Source organism: Pseudochaenichthys georgianus, chromosome 15 (assembly GCF_902827115.2).
Source record: "Pseudochaenichthys georgianus chromosome 15, fPseGeo1.2, whole genome shotgun sequence".
In the NCBI taxonomy this organism is placed as follows: Eukaryota; Metazoa; Chordata; class Actinopteri; order Perciformes; family Channichthyidae; genus Pseudochaenichthys; species Pseudochaenichthys georgianus.
Window position 1 is genome coordinate 26,522,709 of NC_047517.1, and position 20,927 is coordinate 26,543,635.

General features: G+C 42.2%; 1 protein-coding gene across 3 annotated transcripts in view; it reads right to left on the minus strand.

The window, feature by feature from the left end:
- Positions 1 to 20,927, minus strand: part of lrmda (leucine rich melanocyte differentiation associated) — a 243,406-nt gene that overhangs the window by 60,838 nt on the left and 161,641 nt on the right. The gene's annotated exons all lie outside the window — the stretch shown is intronic.

Here is a 20,927-nt window from a genome sequence, read left to right on the forward strand (position 1 = left end):
TTTTACAGAGTGTGAAGAGAAATTGGAAGGCCAGTCACAAATAACAAACTACTTTAAAATCTAATCTCAGAAACCAGAGCATGCTAACATGTTTTTCACATGGCCTTTACCAGTGAAGCTATCAGTCAGAGTTTGTGAAGGCTAACGATCATTTTTTACTTTGGAAGCATCTGAGAGCTTGGGAAATATAATCACATGTTTATAGGAAACGATACGCAACATATAACATATTGTCAAAATCTAAATGCTGCAGGCATGAGCCGCAGCCTAAAAATGGTAGAGCTCTGACAGCCTGACCGTCCACAGCCCGACACTGTGGAAGGGTGAATGCCTCCTGTAATCATTTATCTTCCTTGTGAATGTGTGTCTGTGTGTGGTAGGGCCTGGCGACAGGAGCTTCTCTGAGGCTTTATCTGCGGCATGACAAGACAACCTGTAATATACGAGCATCTGGAGCTCCTCTTCAAACACAGCCTTATCTAACGCCAAGCATTCCCCGAGGCCAGAGCAGAGCAAGAGTGGCCCAGACCAGACCAGAGCAGACAAGACCTCACACCGTCTCACCGTCTCCCACCCAACCCGTGAGCCGAGCACCGGGCGCACAAGCTGGGAACAGTCCGTCAAAGTGCATTGGTGTGTGTTTACGGGGAGTGTTCTGAGCGCGCCCTCGACAGCTGAAAACAACAGTGTGACATTGCAGTGACGGAAATCATCTGCTTAGAGTTTTCCGTTCGCCTGCTAATCGGGCTAGAGGTTAATGGCATTGCACTCAACACAAATGGACACGATCCCTCTTCATCCACTGACAGAAACACAAATGTTGAGACTAGGACTAAACACCCATCACTCATGGTTCTGTTTAGGGGAATTTATTTTACATCAATCTCAAGATAAATAGTGACGGCCATTGCAGATCTTTCAGAGGGCAACGTGAATGAGCTCCATGCCATCACTTCAAAGTGACTGATAGCAGCGTTTCGTTGCTAAGAAGTCTTTACACCATCCTTATCAAGACCACAGGGTTGTAAACGAGTAGTACAATCACACAGAACCACTCTCTCAAATTGTATCTTATATCCTAAAACATTCACAGACAATACATCAAGTATGGCGGTTTGCACTGCCCTTAACAATCTTTCTCTCAAGACAATCCCTGTAGTGTGAGCCGAGAAAGCAGCTCAGTTAGGACTCTGCATTCTTTTCTCTGTGTTGTGTGCCCCGCTCGGACCGCTGCCTTCAGCCAGCCTATGGGGGGGATGTAGACATGCCCCTCTCTGGGGCCTGTACATACGGCCTGTGCCTCACTTCAAAGAGAGGGCATAAGGGCAGTGTACTCCCCTCGAACACAGATCCATTCAGCTCACAGCTGATTCCTCTGTGTGTGAATGCTTATGTGTGTCTCACTTTGACTCTCTCTAGGCCCCTCTAGCTTTCATTTCAGACCGCTTTCTATCCTCTTTCTTCTTTTTTATTCTTCTGGAAGATGGATAAAGGAAGACATGGGAGTACAACCCATGGCTTGTGTGTGGGTGAGCGCATTTGTGTGGCTTTCTTTGATGTCTGATAATGAAGGGCAATACTGTGCAATCACTAAACATCCTGTCACAAAAGCACACATCATGATTCACAGCTTCATGCAAAGCAGACTGATATAATTGGCAATAATCACAACAGAGGGCTGTATGATGACCTCTACATACCTTGTGAGCAGCGAAAACATTAGTACGAAAAAGACAAAAAGAAACATAGTAACAAAAAGTGAGCGAGAAGGAGGAAGTGCGTTTAAAAAGGAGAGTGAATACCGGAGAGAGGAGCTGAGTTCAGTGGCTGCGGCACAGGGAGGTCTGGCCTTTACAAATCCCTTCTTTTTTGATCTCTTCATCCAGATGAAGGAACAGCGACAGGCAGGATTATGTGGGACAATTCTGCTTTTCCCTAAACCCTGACTTGATCGGCTTTTATGAGAGCTTTAATCATTTTCAATTAACTATATTTTCTGACATCCCGTGCTAGCCACAGCGCTGGTCTTAAACTCTCTGCGGCAGCCCCGTTGTTTTGCTAAGCCTCTGATTCTCACACAGCGTGCCTGTAATGTTTGCTGACAATCTGAATGGGCCTAAACTGCAACTTGTTGTTAAGATGCCAAATAACCCATTTCCTACATGCTTGATTTTGTTTGGTGCTTTGATTGAATGTGAGTGAAAGCGTTTAATTAGTCTTGTTTTATTGCTTTTTGTATGATAATCAATATTAACTCCAACTATTATAAGCATACAAGGAGTTACTGCAGTCTTTTCCACATATCAACTGGTTCAACAAAATGATTATCCCAACATTCGTCATGGTAACACTGCATGACATCTTCAAATATGGCCTCTTAAGACGTGAACTGTATTTGTAATGTCACAATGATTTCATCCATGACAGCCTAGGTGCCCTCTGTTCATTCACCAGGTGCTTAATCCCAGTCGAACTTTGGAGCGTGATGTCTCTTGAGGGACTCGAGGTCTCAAGGACTTGACTGAGACAGACAGCACCATTAGAAGGCCCTGGACCAGCCCCAACCCTGACAACCACTCTCAGTTGGCAATCGCAGGCAGAGGAATGGGGTTCCTTCTCTTCAGTTTAGCCACAGAGAAGTGAAACAAATGTCCATCACTCACTCACTCAGTACCCAGCAAGACGGCTGGCTTTTTTGAGGCCAAACAAGTAGTAAAGGCAAACCCAAAGTAATCTGAATAAAATCTGTATATAAATATCCTTGTATTAGTGTGGTGAAAATGGGAGCATGCCCAAGCTAGTTTCATGAAGTTGCAAAGGAGTGGGAAACAGCAGCCAAGGTCACCCGTGTAAAAACAGATAGTACTCGCTATGATAGTGCCAGATGCTTTAGCGAAGCGTCAACATATGTTAATGCCAATAACTCAGAAATAACGTTACCAAGAGTAAAACACCCTATGATTTCTGACCAACTGTGTATTTGTTTCATTTCCCCCTATAATACAAGTAAAACGTATTTTAAACGTGTGATTATTGGCTTAATCACAGAATATTATTGGGATTAATGCAATTATGTTTTTTAATATATTTACACCACTCGTTTTTATGTATCATTATTATTCAGACCAGGTTTGAAATGTAGCAAGCCTAAACACAGACACACAAACACATTGATCTAGTATAGCTTGGAGTCATGTCTTTCTGCCAGTGGCTGTCTGTCATGATCAGCTTTGATATTGTCTAATAGTGCCTTCAATAGAGCGCCTTAGCAGGATGAGTTTGTTTCCCCAGCTTTCTGCAGCGCATTGGCTGGGGCCTCTTCCTCTAATCACCTTTCATTACAGCCTTCTGATCCCCAGCTTTCCTTTGTACATCGCACTTCGTCGTCTTTATTTTCCGCTCTAATTGCATGCGAAAGATGCCCCCTTTGATTCTGCCTGCATGCCAAAGTGCTATCAGGGGGAGAGTGTCGAAAAGTGTCATGTGTGTCTGTCTACTCGGAAGATGGCAGAGCCACGTATTCACCTGCTGAGGACAAACCCGTTTCTCCCCAAGATATGACGTATCCATCAACAGCTCACAAGATATCAGTGCTGTCTGTCAACATAATAGCAAAGGGTAGGGGGTAACAGGATTGGAGAGGGGAGGGGTGAAAGGAAAAACATGGAAATAGGTACTTTGAAATGCGCACTTATAGCACTCAGTTGTGTGTGTGTGTGTGTGTTTTATTTCCTGAGCAATGTGGCCCTGATGCACCAGCCTTGTCAAGTGAGGCTTGTTTTTACCTGTTCTCTTTTGATTATTGTCTAAAATTAAAAAAAAACAAAAAAACACTGACTTTTTCTCCTGTACCTGTTCTTTCTTTTTTTCAAATGCCATCATGTGTTGCTGTTCAGTGGAGGTTGTGTACCCACCATGTTAGGCTTGTTCACTGTCAGTGTTTAACCTTTTCAATATGATGTCTCTAAGACCTTTGGTGGCCACTGTACGGTTATAGAAAGGCTTATTGTCGGCAGGTTTTTATAGCCTGGTTCTTTTGCAAGAACTCATTACATGCATGACCCCTTCAGAAGAGGAAGATAAACTGCACACGGGGCACAATTAGATAATGTGTTGCTCACCCTTTGAAGAAGTATCGCTCCAACAAAGGACCTATTTTTGTAACACAGTTATGGAAGGGCTTTTCAGTGGACTGATATCTGTTCGTTGTTCAGCTAGTGGTCCAGGATGGGGAGGCAGGAGGAGCAGAGACACAGAAAGACCTCACTCTGACAGAATCTAATCAAGAGTTGTCCTAACATATTACAACTGACTTAAGCTCTATCTTTCCTCCCAGTTAAGTCTCACTCGCTCAGAATCAAAATAACCAGGGAGACAGAGACAAGGAGAGAAAAGCGATACCGAGACCGAGGAGAGATTAGAAGATGGTGAGGGGAAAACCACATGTCCCTTTCTGACTGAAATAGAAGACTACTTCCGGCTCCAATTTCGGCATATGCCAGGGCGAGCTGCAGAAAGATAAATGAGCTCTTCAGAACCAAGAGGAAAATGATTATTTATCTGGCACGGCACTATTTACTGACATTAAGAATGATAATATCAATCAGCAAGCTGTCAGCAACCCAAGTGGGCTGTGAGGAGAACAAAGGTGCCACAGTCTTTCCTTTGATACGTTTACAAGGAGATGTTGATACCTGCCATTCGGGTGCAAATAATGTCATCACCACACACCCAGATCAGGGCCTGCTGCTCCACCTTAGTGATGACGAGTACAAATGCCCAGGGCCCTTTCCCAGAGCTAGTGTTCATAGTTCAAGTTGACGAGCTAGCAATTAACACAACAAGAACAGCAGCAGAGCACCAACATGTCTGCACTCCTCTTCCCCCTGTGAAATATAGCTGTGGGTAACAGATTTGTTCTACCTTTAGTGGTGATGAGCAGGAGAAAACACATGGCAGCATCAGGGAAGCGTCTGTGTAATTACTTTTGGCCATCTTTCAAACCTTTCTCTCTCAGGAGAGAGATGTGTGACAACATATGACAAGAAAGCCAACAGGCTTTCCATACAGAATAGTGGAATCCATCATCACTGAGGCAGACACACCTGTCTGGCTTTGAGAACAATGCCACACTGCCTATTTATTAGGTGCCAGAAAAGTTTATGTTTGTTCGGTGACAGTGACAGCAACTTGATCCTTTTCATTTTTGCAAGGGGGATCTCAAGCTTTGGGGAAAGGAGGGAGGAGGGGAAAGTCTGACTCACATTTTTTCTTTTCTCGGTGGTGCACAGTGACTTCTCTTTCTTCCTGATAGCTGTCTGCTAAGGAGTCAGAAGACAAATAACAAAGACTGTCATTCTCCAGGAGGCTTTAACTAATTCTTTTTTTTCCCCGCCACAAAAAAAGATACATATATCCTTCTGACATTTCAAGTCCAGTGCCATCTCAGGCTTCCTTAGATATGTAAAGCTTTGCAAGGGGAGTGATTCAATTATCCATGATAGTTTGATCTGTTTCCAGCAGGAACACAACTGATTAATAATAAGAAAACAGACTTCATGAATGGCATCCTCTGCCAGAACCATTTCATATAAGAGAGCACTGTCAATGAGATGAGAAATGCTACCACATTTTGACAGCTGCAATTTTCTTGGAAATATATTATGATCAAATAATTACCGTATTAAACAGGTGTGTATGTTTACTGGAAACAAATACTTCTGAAAGTGCATGCATATTGATGACATCCTCTAACAATATTGTTTTTTCAACAGGGAATTTTAATACAGTGGATTCGGATTAGTTTAAATATGAAACCTTAAATCAAATATATTTTTTCAGCTGGGAATTTACAACATATAGAATTCAAAGCATGACCTTTCAGATAAAGACAAAAGACGTTGAGGCGTACAGTTTAACAGCTTCAGGTCTAACACTTCAGTCTAACTGTCTGCCAGCCATGTTGACGGGACAGTGCAGGCTGTCATCTTAACAGTTAATAATTAGGCTTCCTCCTGCCACAAAACACGGTGCCACGGTGACAAAAGCCAATGGCAACGGAGGTGGCGGCTTGGCTGCCGCATTATAAATAGTCTGACCGGATGATTAATGAGAGGGGCCACCGAGTTAAAGCAGCAATCTCGCACACAGACAAAGGATGCCTGCACAGCTGCCTGCACACAAAAAAATTAAACAAAACAGAACAAGACAAGCCCTGTCCCTCGATAGGAACAAGAATTGAGGCAGAGTGGCAGGGAAAGTGGAAACATGCCAAGAAAATAGATTATTGAATTTCGACCGACAGCTTATGAAGACTTTATTTAACCTCTAAGCGCTTTTGGGGGGATTCTCATTAACATTTTGACAATTTCAGTTAAATGGTGGGGTCAGGTTCCAAGTTGAAGAGGGACAGGGAAATTATTTTTAGATCATCGGGAAGTAGACATGGGAGCCTTGGGTAATTTAATAATTTAAAAAGGTGAAATAAGAAAGCTATGCCAAAATCTAATTTGTTTAGAGGAGATATTTTAGTTGCCAAACAAAGGTTGGCGGAGGATGGTTTCAATAGCGCCACAGGGGCCTCATTACTAATGTCTAAGATAAACACAAAAATATCAGGAAGAGGCTTCTTCTTATTAAAATCATCCGATAAAAGCTTAAACACTTCACATATGAATAGTGGTTCAATTAAACACTGTTTAGAATAAACGTATGTAATAAAATAGTTGCAGTTAAGTGTTTTTGGTATACTCAAATGGTTCCAAAAGAATAAACCAATCTGTTTATTTGAAATTATTATTATGAAATGGTGTCAGCTTGTTTCCCTCTCACATCTTAGCTCTGAGTTTTGACAGTCAGTCATATTTCTCTCCTTGTTTCCATCATACCTTTATGTCACTCCAGCACAGTAATAAGGACACTTATACTGTTAATGTTACCCTTTACTATTTTCAAATTATACTCATTAAAGCCGACACGTCAAATCAATCAGAGGCTGTCAGCGAATGGGTAGCAACGATGACAATAGTGACAAATATCTGTTTTCCTCTTGAAAGAAAGTTCCACAAACAAACACAGATGCTCTGTTGTACCAACAATTATCTTAAATATTTGGATGCACGGTTTCTTCAAGCAGTTTCCATTTGAAGGGCCTTATTCTTCCCCTTTGCTGTGCTCAGCTGGCAGGGCTCTCAGTCGTCACAACATATCCTTTTAATGCCCCTGACAGGGGGTTATTTGCTCCCATATATGTTTTCTCTCCAATTACACCATGGCAGGCTGGAGGCTGCCTTGCCTCGCTGCTGAGATGCTGATGGTCACCTCTTTGACTAGTCCTTCCTGCCTCCTGCACTATATTTTTCATCTTTTTAGAATCTATTAGATAGGAGGACTCTCTCATTTGTCTGTCCTTGGTCCAAAGTGTTGTTTAACACCTGACAAGCATCAGTACCACAATGCCAACAACCTTTCGGTGAGAACAGTAATATTGGCTTCTATTCTCAATGTCTGTGAGTGTGTCTGAACATTTTAAAGTAATAGTACATACAAATTCTCAAGAAACATTCAGTTCATTGAATTGGTGTGTGTGTGTGTCAAATTGTAAGAGCACTTTATGCACAAAATAATTGCCCAAACAGACAAAGCAGCTGCAGTAGCAGTCACGCACACTTTCCTAATCATGCCGAAATGTTTCAACTTGAATATTTAAAGCAGAGCACAATGCTTATCTTCACACAAAAACAAAACATTAATTAGAATAATTTGCTTTATTCTTTGTGGCTGTTTACAGCAATCAGGCTGATCAAAGACAAAGTAAAATGATACCAAGGGACTGATCTCAAATAGACAAGATGGAAACCCTCTGAATCAATAGAGCAAAACAGACAGCATTTGTGAGCATAGCTTTAAGCTAAGTGGGTTGCCAAATGCAAAGGCTGCCATTGATACCACTATGAAACTGCATGATTTCAGAGAGAGTACTCTTTTATCTACGAGCAAGATCAATGGTGGGAAGGGGTTATGGAATCAAAGTTGTTTTGCTGATACGGTAGTTAACTGACACTCTTAAAAACATCTGAATACAATTTGCGAGAACAAAGCGTGCTAAAAAGACAATTGGAGGAGAGTAAGGTGAAGTTATGTGGGTTGATAAACTTTCTTTTCACATTTAGGAAGGCAATATCAAACACTGAGTGTACAGGGCAGCAGAAGTCACATTAATTTACCACTGACAAGCTCTATGAAGGATCAGTGATACGTTCCTTTGTGTTTTTACTTGAACCGGAATAACATTTAAATAAAAATCACAATAGCTACAACCACAAATACTAACTCAATGAGTCGCAGCATTTGTTTTTATCAGATAGAAGGTTTGCGCTTCTTCTGATCTTCTGAAACACTGACCCTCTAATCATGAATAGTTACAAACTACTGTAGTGCTGACAAAGAAATTATCTATTTAAAACAATACCAAAAAAGGACCACAATGCAACATGACATTTGCTAGTTGTCGCTTGTGCCCTAATATCAGTACATATGGATCTTTTAAATACATCAAACACAAATGAACTCTCAGAATGTTACAAAACAAATGCTCTGGCCCACCCTCACACAACATCTGATCATTGATTTCAACATGACGCTGACAGATCTAACTACTCTGTAACTCAAGCCTGGCCTCTGTCCTGACCTTCGCCCTGTGTGTGGACTGAGGAAGAGCCAGCAGCTTTCAGCAGAGGCTTGGTTCTGTCTGGCTTGAGAATGTGACAGGAGATAGACGGAGAACAGAAAGAAAGAGCGAAAGAGAGGGTCACAGAAGGGAGAAAGGAAGACACAAAGGGAGAAGGAAACATGAGAGAGAGGCAATGAAAGTGAGTGAGAATGACTGGCAGACAGAGGATTTGTCACAGGCAAAGAGTGAAGGCTGTGGCCACAGAGGGACCTGGTGAGAAAGCGAACAGATAGCAATCTGAGTTATCACTCTGCGCCACGGCTAACAGCTAGCAGCTACCCTGTCACCGCTGCCTAAACAAGCCCAGTGTTTTCATCTCCATACACACAACGCGGCACTCTGTCTTTTCTTCTGATGGAGATAAGATGTATAAATTATGAGCAGCTGACAAAGTCTACTCCAGCGCCCCCGGCGTCTCATCAATCACTAGCCTGTGTGTCAGCAGGTAACTGACGTGGCCCCCGGAGGCACAGCCCCCGCTTTAGGTGTGTGAGTTTTTTTATGTGCAAAAAAATTGTGTTTGCTACTGTGCAATTGGGCTTTTGTGCATCTCCAAGTATTGTGTGTGTGTGTCTGTGTGTATATGCTATGTGAGAGGGTTGTGTAAACAGCTGATTCAGTCCTAACTCTAAGCTAGGAGAGAGAAAAGAGATCAAAAAAAGGAAATACACACAACTTGCACACATCAGCCAGACCAAAACAACTTCTCAGTGTATGCGTGTGAACTCAAGGTTTAACTGTTATACCTTGAGGTTATCATTGTGCTGAATATTCAAAAGAGAAACCGAGAAACTAGAAAGAAGGAGACATGCGAAAGCCTGAAAAGGGCTTCACAAATTGGTGGCGTGGTGCTACAGTAGGTGGAGTCCTGCAGGCCTTAGAGGGCCAGTGGTAGACCACCCAGTATGATTATTGATATTAACAATTTTCCATGAACCTGAGTTTCCACTGTCAGCAAACCAAACATGGTCTGGGCCTTTGGTAGAGATGGTAGCCATGACAGACATACATCCAAAAAACACACTGCAATACGCTGCATTTTCAGGGTACTAGATTCCTATTTAATTTAGAGACATTATAAATGGCAACACTTGAGTTTTAACACATCATTGCCTAAGTAAGCAACATAATTACACTGTGTGTCAGCAACATAGCATAATTACAAGTTACAAGTTGTCAGTGTCTGATTTCACTTCGTTCCCATTTACAGGCCAATCATAGTCTTTTTACCGCTCATGTTTACTAGAATTGAGGCCTAATTGTATTGCAATAATTACAGGCTGTAGTGTCCAAACAGTGCAGATTACATGGGCATTATACAGTGTTAAAAATGAAAGAAAATGATTTGGAGATTTTGCACTTTAAACCACAGCTTTGCTTTTATAGCCGTTAGTACATTTTTGCCTCTGGCACACATATGATAATTCCAAAACGGCCTGTTTTAGTTTTAACTGAATTTCCATTCAAGGACGGTTTATTTGTTAAAAGAAAAAGTAGATATAAGCGCCTTCAATGAAACATTAATTCCTCCTCGACTGAACTGATATACAACCTCGAACCACACCGCTGCAATATTACACAATGTTTGTGTACACAGCCCAAAGCAGGTAGCGTTTGCTTGCGCACACATTATCGATCTGCTGTCTTGAAGTGAAGTTCAAGAGAAAGCGCAGCAGAAAATGTTGACTCCCCATGGGGAAAAGGAGAAGCAGCTCTTCTCAGCACCAAAGAGAGGGAGGGCTGTCATGTTCCGTGTGATGAGCTGAAAGACTGGAGGCGGCCTGGATCAGCGGGGTATTCCTTCCCCCAAAAAACAAACCTCCAAAAACAAACAGTTCCACCCCACAGAGAAGGAGATGGGACAGTGAGACAAGAGGGAAGAGCAGACAGGTGTCAGGAAAGAATGACATCTGTGACAGAGGGCACTGAGAGAGAAGCTGGAGGAGATGAGAGGATGAGCATCAGACTTGTTATCTACCTCCTTTTCTGGCCTGCTGGTTCGGTTTCTAGTCTTGTCCTTCATTCCTTGATCACACTCATGAATAATGTACCATTAGCATTAGTTAGAGTCATCGCAGTATCAATGATACTATTGTTACGAGGGGGGTCAATTCCTCAGACACATTATCTTTGAAACCCTTCTAGAGAGAAAGGGAGAAGATGTCTGGAATTCAGCTGACAAAAGCACTCAGTCGTTTTGAAATCTGATGAGTCTGACCGGATGTGAGCCCATCTGATCCACTGCTGTCTCAACATTCCCCTACAGGGGGGGGGGGGGATATGGGACGGCCAGGCTGCTCTTCACCGTGCTTTTAGCACAGGTGTGATGAAAGTCGGAGCCAGCGCAGCTCGGCCCACCTCTCGGATTACCCCGAACACGTCTACTGACGGACGTTGCCAGTTGGCAGGCAAATCGCTGGGAAGTGATGCCCGTTGTGCTGTACCCATCTGCCTGCTGCATGGAAACAGCATATCAGGTGTTCCTGGGGGATACCTATTATCATATCATATTAAATGTCTGGGCTATGGGTTACAGTTGTATGTCTTAACAAAGTAAAAGATAGATGTAATGATAGATTGTACAGACAGGGACACAGTGTGTTTTGTTCTACAAGGTCAGATCTTTGAGAGTGGTTTATTAACACAGACAGACAAACAGTAATAAAGAGAAATAGAGATCCATTGTGTCTCCAAATGGCTTTGCTTGCCAGACACTACCGCAGTACTGTACTTTCTGTACTTTCACTTAATCAGACTTGATGAAATGACAAACCTTTGTGCCACACTGCCTAGAGAAGTTATCCGTGAAATAAAATATGTTTTAATCATGACTTACACAGTACATGTCACAGGATATCGTAATACAGACCTTTACAGTACAGTGCATACAAGTCAGACCTATTCCAGGAAGAGGCCCTATGAACCTGTCAGCTTGCAACTGAACACCAACTGCAAATAGAAACTGTCAGAGGTTATAACGCCTTTGATAACCAATGAAAGATGCAAATAATTTGACACTGAAAATTCAAAAACATGTCTTGCTCATACAAAAAGGATGAGCTTAATACTCTTTGTTTTAGCCTGTAAAGGATTCAGATGCAGTTCTTTAATTAATCGCGCGTTTCAAAAGAATGAAGCTTCACCTTCACTAAGCTCTCATCACAACCACACAAGCTAACAAAGAGGAAACGTTCTTTGCAGAATGGTGACACTGAAACAGTGTGGCATTAAGGATCTTGACCCACTTCACTGCCCATCTGTGCCCTGTAGGTGTATGCCAATCCTGCACAGCCCTCTCCAACACTCCCGTGCCGTGAATGACAGAAGAATGTGGTTTGAGTGTCACTTGACCCCTCTGCCCCCGCAATGACCTCCAGTGCACCCTGGGCAGCCCTCAGTCTTTCACATATTTCCACTGCTAAACAATAATGTCTCCCTCCTCCTCCTTCATTTCCTCTTTATCGCTATCCAAATCTCCCGCCGCCCTGTTCATCACCCTGCTGCTCTCATCCCCTTTTCTGCCTCTATTCAAAACTCAGATAAAAAAGAGAGTCTTTCCACCAGTAGAAAGCCATAGGGATGAGTGGCTATTCAGAGTGTGATTGTAGGGGGAAAAAGGGCTGCTGTGTTTGTGAAAATTGGACGAGTGTGTGGATTTTGGACAGATGCATATGAGAAGTGCACAGTGTAAGGGCACACTTCAAATGTATATAGGAACAAAACAGCTCAAGAGTCTCTAAAGTCGAGAGGCAGCACCCCTTCACATCGTGGGAATTAATTCACATCCACCATGCTGCTGTGAAAACTTTTGTTGAACATTTGGACCAGATGAAATAAAGCCTTTATTTGTTTGCCAGTGTACTTGCAAACTCACAATCTGCCATCCTTAAATTATTTTTCGACTCACTTAAAATGCCTTCCTCAGGTTAATCGATGTGTGGTGCAGAGATTATGGAAAATTAATGTTCTCTCTGTCACTCAAATGTGAAGCTCTTGGCAGGCTAAACCCGTAATGCACCAGATTTAACTGGTTAATCCTGTGAACAACTATTCAGTTTGACTCTCAGGTGGAAAGGTCGCACAGCAAGGCCCGCCTTCCTTCAACCTACACTATTCCTTCAGTCTTAGCCTCCAACCTAAACATGCTCTCGCCCTCATCATTGGCCTCTCTCGCCCCTCCACAGCTGTCTACCCACCCGCATGCATAAGCTACAAAGCTGGAGGTGTCAAGACTACCTGTCTCAACAGCACCCCCCTTGCTTGACCTGCGGATAGCCCTCGGGGACATTAATTATAGAGTAGTCTGACTTGTTGAGAGGAGAGAGAGAGATAGAAAGAGAGACACAGAGAGAGAGAGACAGAGAGGGAGAGACACAGAGGGTGAACGGTAGAGAGCCGGAAAAGATAAATGTAGAGATGTTGTTACAGAAGCTGTCACCTCCTAATCATGTCATCCTGCTGTCCGGGGTGATGCTGAGGCTTCACTCGATCAGGTTTCCCATTCGTCATCGGTGCTGGTTGGTGGTGGACGTGGGGATGGTTTTGGAGAGGATATGGGGGGTATAATGATTACTCTAATTTTCCCACAAAGGTCACATTTTAAACTCTCTATGTCAACTGGCCTAAACATTGTTATCACAATATTGTAACAACGTTATTTTCTAATGTAATTGTCACTCAAATATCCATTTGTTAGCCCTTTTGTATGTCAGTGTTAAATCATTACATGCGGTGTAATGGATCTGGCTGTTTACGCAACGCGTAGACAGCATATTGCATAGCTAGTGTTTCTGTCCGAGGGAAACTTAAACGGAACACAACATAAAACCGCTGCATCCATTTCTGAGTGTTCAATACTTTGCTTGTGGGCAAAAACATGGATCTAATATGACATTTCTGTATGTGCTTTAAAGACAATGTGTACTCGGCAAGCGTGGATAGACACTGAACTGCCACCGAGTGATCAGAGCAATCTGTCCAAACAAATGGAGGCTCCTCTTGCGCATTACCGCGTTAGATTATACGACTCTCGGCCATTTGATTCCCCACCGTCTCGACAGATTCTGTTTCTAATGGGATTTCACAAAACGCAAAATAGGGAGAGGTCAACGTGTTTGAAGGTTATCCCTGTCTGGGAATCAAAATAAATAACTTTCAGGTGTGCTATTCTCTGTCAGGTGAGTGTCTTAATGATGCCAAGTTAACACATACTAAATAACAGTGTCTCCCTACGCACTGACAGCCTCAGAAATAATTGACTAGCATGCTCCAAACTGAGACGCAGTAGGCAGAGAATTCAATCCTGCAGCTGACAGAACCCATTGAGCATGTCACCAGATTTTGCATTATACACAAAGCAATGTCAGGTCAGGGATGCGGCCTCCTGCTAGTTATTTGCGATTGCATCTCTGAGGGTAAATTACCTGGCGCTCAAAAATATGGTCAAGTTAACTAATTTCCTGACAGCACACTGTCTCATAAGAGAAGTCTCAGATTTACTGCCTGTCAAAAACATGATGAAATGTTTTCTCATTTCTTTCTGAAAATGCTTGGCAGCCTCTCAACTAAGAGCTCATATTCAATATCCTCTCTCGGTGTGCCGAGGACATCTCTAATTCCAGACAAAGACGCACGGCTGAAAAAGAACAAAAAAGAAACATAACCTTATTATGTTTGAAGCAGTGTGTCATTTCATCCACAAGTTCCCATGCAAAAAATGACTGCTTGGGGGGTTGTCAAGTGATGTAACATAGTTCTAAAGCCCTCAGTAAGGAAGCAGGGAAATCCATTATCCCGTCGACCCCTGCACTCTGACAACTACCCACATACAGTATATGGTGTCGTGTCATTTTGTTGTTATACATGTGTAAATCATTCACTTTCTGTCAGAACAGAGGCTTTAACAACAATACCTCACCTCACATATGGGGTCACGGAGAAACCGAATCCCACCGCAGACAAAGCATAGTTGTACCTGCGAGAGCACGGCCTGCCACTGATAGCGACACAGATGACAATAGCCCAGTGATGGTGTGAAAACTGCCTTTAAGCTATACCATGCAGGGGGAACAATACAGACAGGCTCCCCCACCACAGCGCTCAACAGTGTCCGTTTTAAAGTTCACAAAGCGGCTCCATGGTCTGCCTAGAGTGCCGACCCTTTCTTTTTCTCCCTGTCTCTTTTTTATGTGTTCTCATTCAGCTGGACGGTTTGGCCTATCATCGTCCCCACAATGACAGTAGGTGGAAACGCTAGCTTTCATTACACAAAGTATAAATAGTGTAATCTATCAGCCCTGCCAATCAGGATGATTGATTATGGGCTGTCAGGGAGGAGAGTGACACATTAGAAAAGTTTGGTTAACAATGCCTGTAGCTGGTGCGGGGCTGCTGCCACCCAGCCCAGTGATTAATGTGTTGTCAGCCTGTAATCCCACACCCACGCTTAATGAGGCAAGAATTTATCATCTTGGCAGAGTGGCAGATGTCAGGGGGAAAGGAATCCAAGTGGCTGGAAACAATATACTTTTTCTAGCCTGTGCTTGACATGTCTGACAAGCTCTAACAACCACAAAGAAGGTCTGTGTAAGCACAAACTTCAGTGGAGGGACTTTCAGCTCTCGCGCCGTCCTCGGCTGCACGCTTGTGAACGTCGCTGCTGAAAGAAGACTCATTAAGAATTCACTGAGGAAAACTGGTATAATGGATGTAAGGAAAAGTCTTATGCCACCGTATGTGCATATTAAAGGAGAACACCTTTTATTGTTTCACACTAATAAACTTTTACTTGGACACTATGGTGCACAGACTATCCCGACCTTATCTAACACAGATTTTAAGCTCGAACAGTCATTAACTTTCTTAATAGCATATCAACATCTGCATGTCATAAACAACAACAATTTACTTGAATTATCTGATTAAAATCTGAATGTGAATTAAAGCAAAGCTGCCTCAAGAGGATGCACATGACAATCAACTTCAAAGTAAACTATAAATGCGAGTGGTGAAATTGTGATTAATGTGCACTGCCAACATCAACTAAAATAGACAATCAAAGAAATAACTGATCTCTTTTAGAGATTTAAAGTTTGGCACATTTCTCTGGAAACACCCGGTGGGGTAGTGGGTAAGAATGAAAGATGGATTTTTTTTTTTGTGCTCAGAAAACAGTAAGCCAGCTGTCTCTCATTAGGCTAGCAGCATCTTCCTGTCACCAAGAGACCAACAGGGAGGATTAGCTCTGATTGGACTGATAGGCCAACGCACTGGGACGCTGCACTGTGTAATAGCTAAAAGCATCATTTGATAAGAAGTGTAATTTAAGAGTTGCCTTAGTGACTATAATATTGTTGCTATAAGTACGTGTACTTTTAATTGAACTATTCATATCTTAAACTGCACTGTAACTTTTATCCATGTATTTTTCCTTTTAATGTTTATTTTATTAGCTTTTCTTTTTTAATGCTTAATGTCTTTCATTTTTTGTAAAGCACTTTGAATTGCCTTGTGTTGAAAAGTGCTATATAAATAAACTTGCCTTGCCTTGCCTTACAGAGATGGTGGAGTTTTTAAACCCCTTGGCAAGCAATGAAAGAAGGCTCAGTTTCATAAGCAAACATAATAACAGTGAGATTTAGATCTGCGTGCAGAATTTGCTTTACATTTGTTTAAAGAGTTAAATAATACTGGAAGGCGGAAGCAAGTTATTTCCCTGAAGGTGTTTGTGTCTTAAAGGAACTTTGAAAAATCACTATAAAAAACACGGCCCTTCCCAAAGCCGTATAAATGATCTAGTTGGAACAGTTTGTGTAAAAAGCAAAGGCTTCGTAGCTTGCCAATCCCAGGCACTCAATATTATTGCACTAATAAAACGTAACAAAGACTTACATTATACACATAAAAAAAGAGAAAAGTTACGTGAGCGATCACATGATTTGCAAAGTTTATGAAAACTTTATATCAAAATGGGAGAGGGAGACATCTCATTATTGCTGGCTAGCCTTGGTCTGTTTTCTGACAGGCCTCAAACTCCACCGCTAAACACAAGAGACGTCGAGACAACAAATACTTCGCCTTCTCTGTATTGGAAGCCAGCAGAAGGGGAGGAAAACCAGTTAATGCAACGCGGCCAATTCAGTGTCTCATAAAAGCCCTCACAAAAACACATGTTTGTTTTTATGCTGTGCGTTTAGCCAACAATGAGTAATACATCCATCATTTTTCCTCGCAAGAGTGACGTGACACTCAGGTCATGCACCCCATGTCTCCAGTCTTTGAAAGAGGCAATAAATCAATCATGGCGCTATTACTTACAATTAATTGTGCTTTAAAGTTTTACAGTGTGTTTATAATATGCAGGGCCCGGATGATTTATGTGAAGAGTTTGAGTCACTCCCTCTAATGGCTGTTGTTTTCCTGGTTTATAACCCCCTGCATGAGCTCGCAGATTAAGCTGCCAGAATGCTTGAGACCGGGCCTGTTGCACTGATCCAAACACGGGACAGGCAAACCACTCACACAAAATGACAAACACACATACCTGAGAGAACAAACATGGGCTCCCTGGAATAATCTGACACAAACCACGCCGTGTATTTTGTCTAATATACACACGTCCAAACAATTATAAACAGCTGTTTTAACACTTAGGATATGTTGTCATTAAAAGACGGAGAACAGCCGTGTCTCAAGTGATGCTATTAAGAGATAACAAGACATTATCTAAGATGGGAAAGAGAACATCATTTGAAAACAAGCAGAACACAATATGTCAGCAAGTATTTTTAGTCTGTACATAAAGCAGACCGGCATTCAGTATGGTTACAGTTTGCCCACAACGCCTACCCTAATCCGCAGTGCTGTCCTTAATCAACCTTTTGTATATAGTACATATTGATTCAGGAATGTGTCATGAAGGAAAAGTAACAAATCAGGTTCTGTATGTATAATAGCTGGTGCAAATACAGAACCGCGCGGAAAGCAAAGAGTGGTAATAAACCTGCTTCCACAGCAATCTTGGGTTATATTGCCTTCCCCTGTTGAGAACCATATTCTTTGAGTTTTCTCTGAGGACACATTTGTTCAGTAAAATGATTCAGCAAACCCACTGAAGGCACATTCACAAAGCGCTATATTGCATGCTGTTTGTTATGTTTGAGAGCTTCGGGGAACTCATAACTCTCGAGCACAGATGAACGTGGCAACATACTTTACGGGGTACATTTGAGACTTGAAAAGGAGGCAAAACAACCAACCTATAGCCAAATGCCTTATCTTTTCCCACTGTTGCTTTTCAAAAACGCCACAATCACGCATCACATAATGCAAAGTCATGGGTCTTAAACCATGCTGTCGATCTTAGATTTGGACTGTTTCCTTCAGTGCAAACTTAAAATGAACTGCCGTCTGCTGCAGAGTAAAACAGGTTAGTGTCTGGGGAAGAAAAAACAGAACTGAAAAGATCCACTTGAGGACTTTCCTGGCTGTGTCACTGTCAATTCTGCTGAAGAACCGTTACCCTGTGTGCAGAGACTCATGGGACCCGGGAGCTGGCTCGAGCCACCCTGCAATGCAGTCTGCTTTACATTATACGCAGAAGGATGTGGGGAAAAACTTGTGTTCATGCTAGAAAATCAAGTCAAATACTCCATCCAGACAAAATCTAAGTGACATCCGAGGAACATTTATACCCGCTGACGTAGCTACCAAGCCGTGCCTAGTAAGGGGGGAACCAAGGACCTACTTCATTCACTGTGAAACACTCTAAAACATGTGGCAAGGAGTAAATGTTATTCTACCTTTTTTTAGCAGGGCCCGGGATCTGAAAATCCGAATGTACTGTCATGGTGTTTTGATAGACATGGCCAGTTTAACCCAAGGGTTCGACAGCATAATGTGGGCTCCGTGGCAGAGTGGAAGGAGGTGGAGGAACCGAGCCAAAACGTACCACATGTATTTTCCGAAAGCTGCTCTACACAGTCCAAATGGCTCTACGTGGTTTAACGCCATTTAATTCCATGACCTCTAAATCCTCAAAGAGAATTATCACATTATAGCATTCCAACACGCCCAATTTCCCAAAATACAGCTCAAGGCTTTTCCACTCTGACTCTGCTTAGTGTTGTGGTTTTGGGAAAACATTTCAATCGTGCCCGCTGCATTTGTTGTTGTTGTTTACTTCAGGTATTTATATATATTTTTCCTCTTTCTACTCTCTTTTCTTCGCCAATTTGCCTCTAACTCTATCCGGCTATTTGTCTTTTCTACTGAGAGATGCAAAATACTGTAAAATAACCCAAAAAGAGAAAATGACCAACTTCTGAGTTTGATGCAAGTCAGAGAAAGCTCAGCACCCACTAATGGTGTCATGCCCACTAGTGCATGAAGGCACAATTAAAGGAGTGACACAATTGTCTTCAGTGTATGAGCATGGCTAATCTACTATATTCCTTGTCCAAATGTTTGACTTAGTACAGTTTTAACTCGAAGATATACACATTTAAAAAACGTTTTGGTAAATTCTGCCCTCACAAATCTCATCACTTGTCTGACTTTTTCCTGCAAACAACCGGCCTGTGACTGTCTGGTTGTGATTTAGTCAACATGGAAAACATTGGGAATGTATGAAAAGTTATGGTGTTCAGGTTGTGCTGAAGACCTTAACTGCTTTATCAGAACCATGTGGCGGCGCTCAGTGCCATGCCATAATGGCATGATTGAAAAGGAGAAAAAACTGTGGTCACAATCCACTCCGATATGACTCAAGAGAGGGTCTCCAAAGTTCAGCACTGTCTCTTTCATAGCGAGTCCATTAACTGTTCCAATACCCACATCATGCAATGGGAATGATCTGATAGAGCCGGGGCTCTTTCTTCAGATTAATGCTGTCATGAATGGGCATGTATAACTGCAGTTGCTGCTGTTTCTATGGTTTCAATTTATCCACTGTAAACATCGGAAAGGAGATTTGTCATATGAGGTCCAACTTTTTACAGTATAAATAAACCTTTTAAATCATGGCTGTAGCCCATATTTCTTTCCTTTAATACTTGCGCTAATTGAGACTCAAATGGTAGCGCAAGCGACAGCGAGACAGCTAATTACCATCCTTTGTAATGAAGCAAATGGCAGACACTGTACCCTGAGCCACTGTTATGAGCAACACCCCGCTGTACCAGACATAAAAGCATACACAAATATCTAATTATGCCGTCATCTCTCCTCGCTTTCCTCTTGTGTTGCAGACGTTGCATTAATTGGTGGCCCGCACTATTGGTCAGCTTACAATCACTCTGATGATGTGGACAATTAGAGCCGGGAGGTACTCATGGCTCATCAAGTCTGTGATAGTTGACACATCACGTCTCATCTAACTCAAAACAAATGTTATGGAAATGCTGCTGCGGCAGTCCAGGGCCCAGACACGGGATATGTCCTGGCAAGAATATCTTCAATGTGTAGACTCTGATAAAAAGGAACTGCTGAAAGTAAGATAGTAAGTACTGTATGTTCAAGCACACACAATACAGTAAGGTAGACGTGTATTTATCAAAGCTGTAACATTTCAGTTTGCATAGGGAATAAATAATCATATACAGCAGGTTCAAAGACATAAAGACAGAAAAACACACACATCATGTCAGCTAGAATCAGTGATTATCTCTCCTTTCATCTAAGGCTGTGGTGAGTCGCGACAAAGGCAAACATTTATTTTTTTACTGACAAGCTATGTAAATAAAATCTCATGAAGTGACTTTATCCTGCCAAAAAGCATTGTAGAGGTCCTTAGTTTCCTTTTATATAAAGTGGATGAACAGTGTTTTCATTCCACTTTTCTCTATCTACCAAACATGCCAGACTGAGGTTAAATTATTTCAATGTTTTGCTTTCCCGCTTGCCACTTGTATCAAGAATCAAGAACAAAGCATAGCATGAACTAAAATAGTACACTATCTTAGCTGATTGTCTCAAACAATAAATATTTTGTTTTCCTCGTGCACTTTTAAACTCGACAGACTCACATGCTTCTGATTTGTCATTTGATGCCTTTGCTCTTGCTACTCTGGATTCATGTGTGTACCTCCCGGGCTCACTGTCAGAGCCCCAGAGACCTTGAAACGACAAAGATTAGCTGATCCAAAGAGTAAATATTTCATGACCTTACAATTACATGAAATCAAATCTAGGCAAAAGC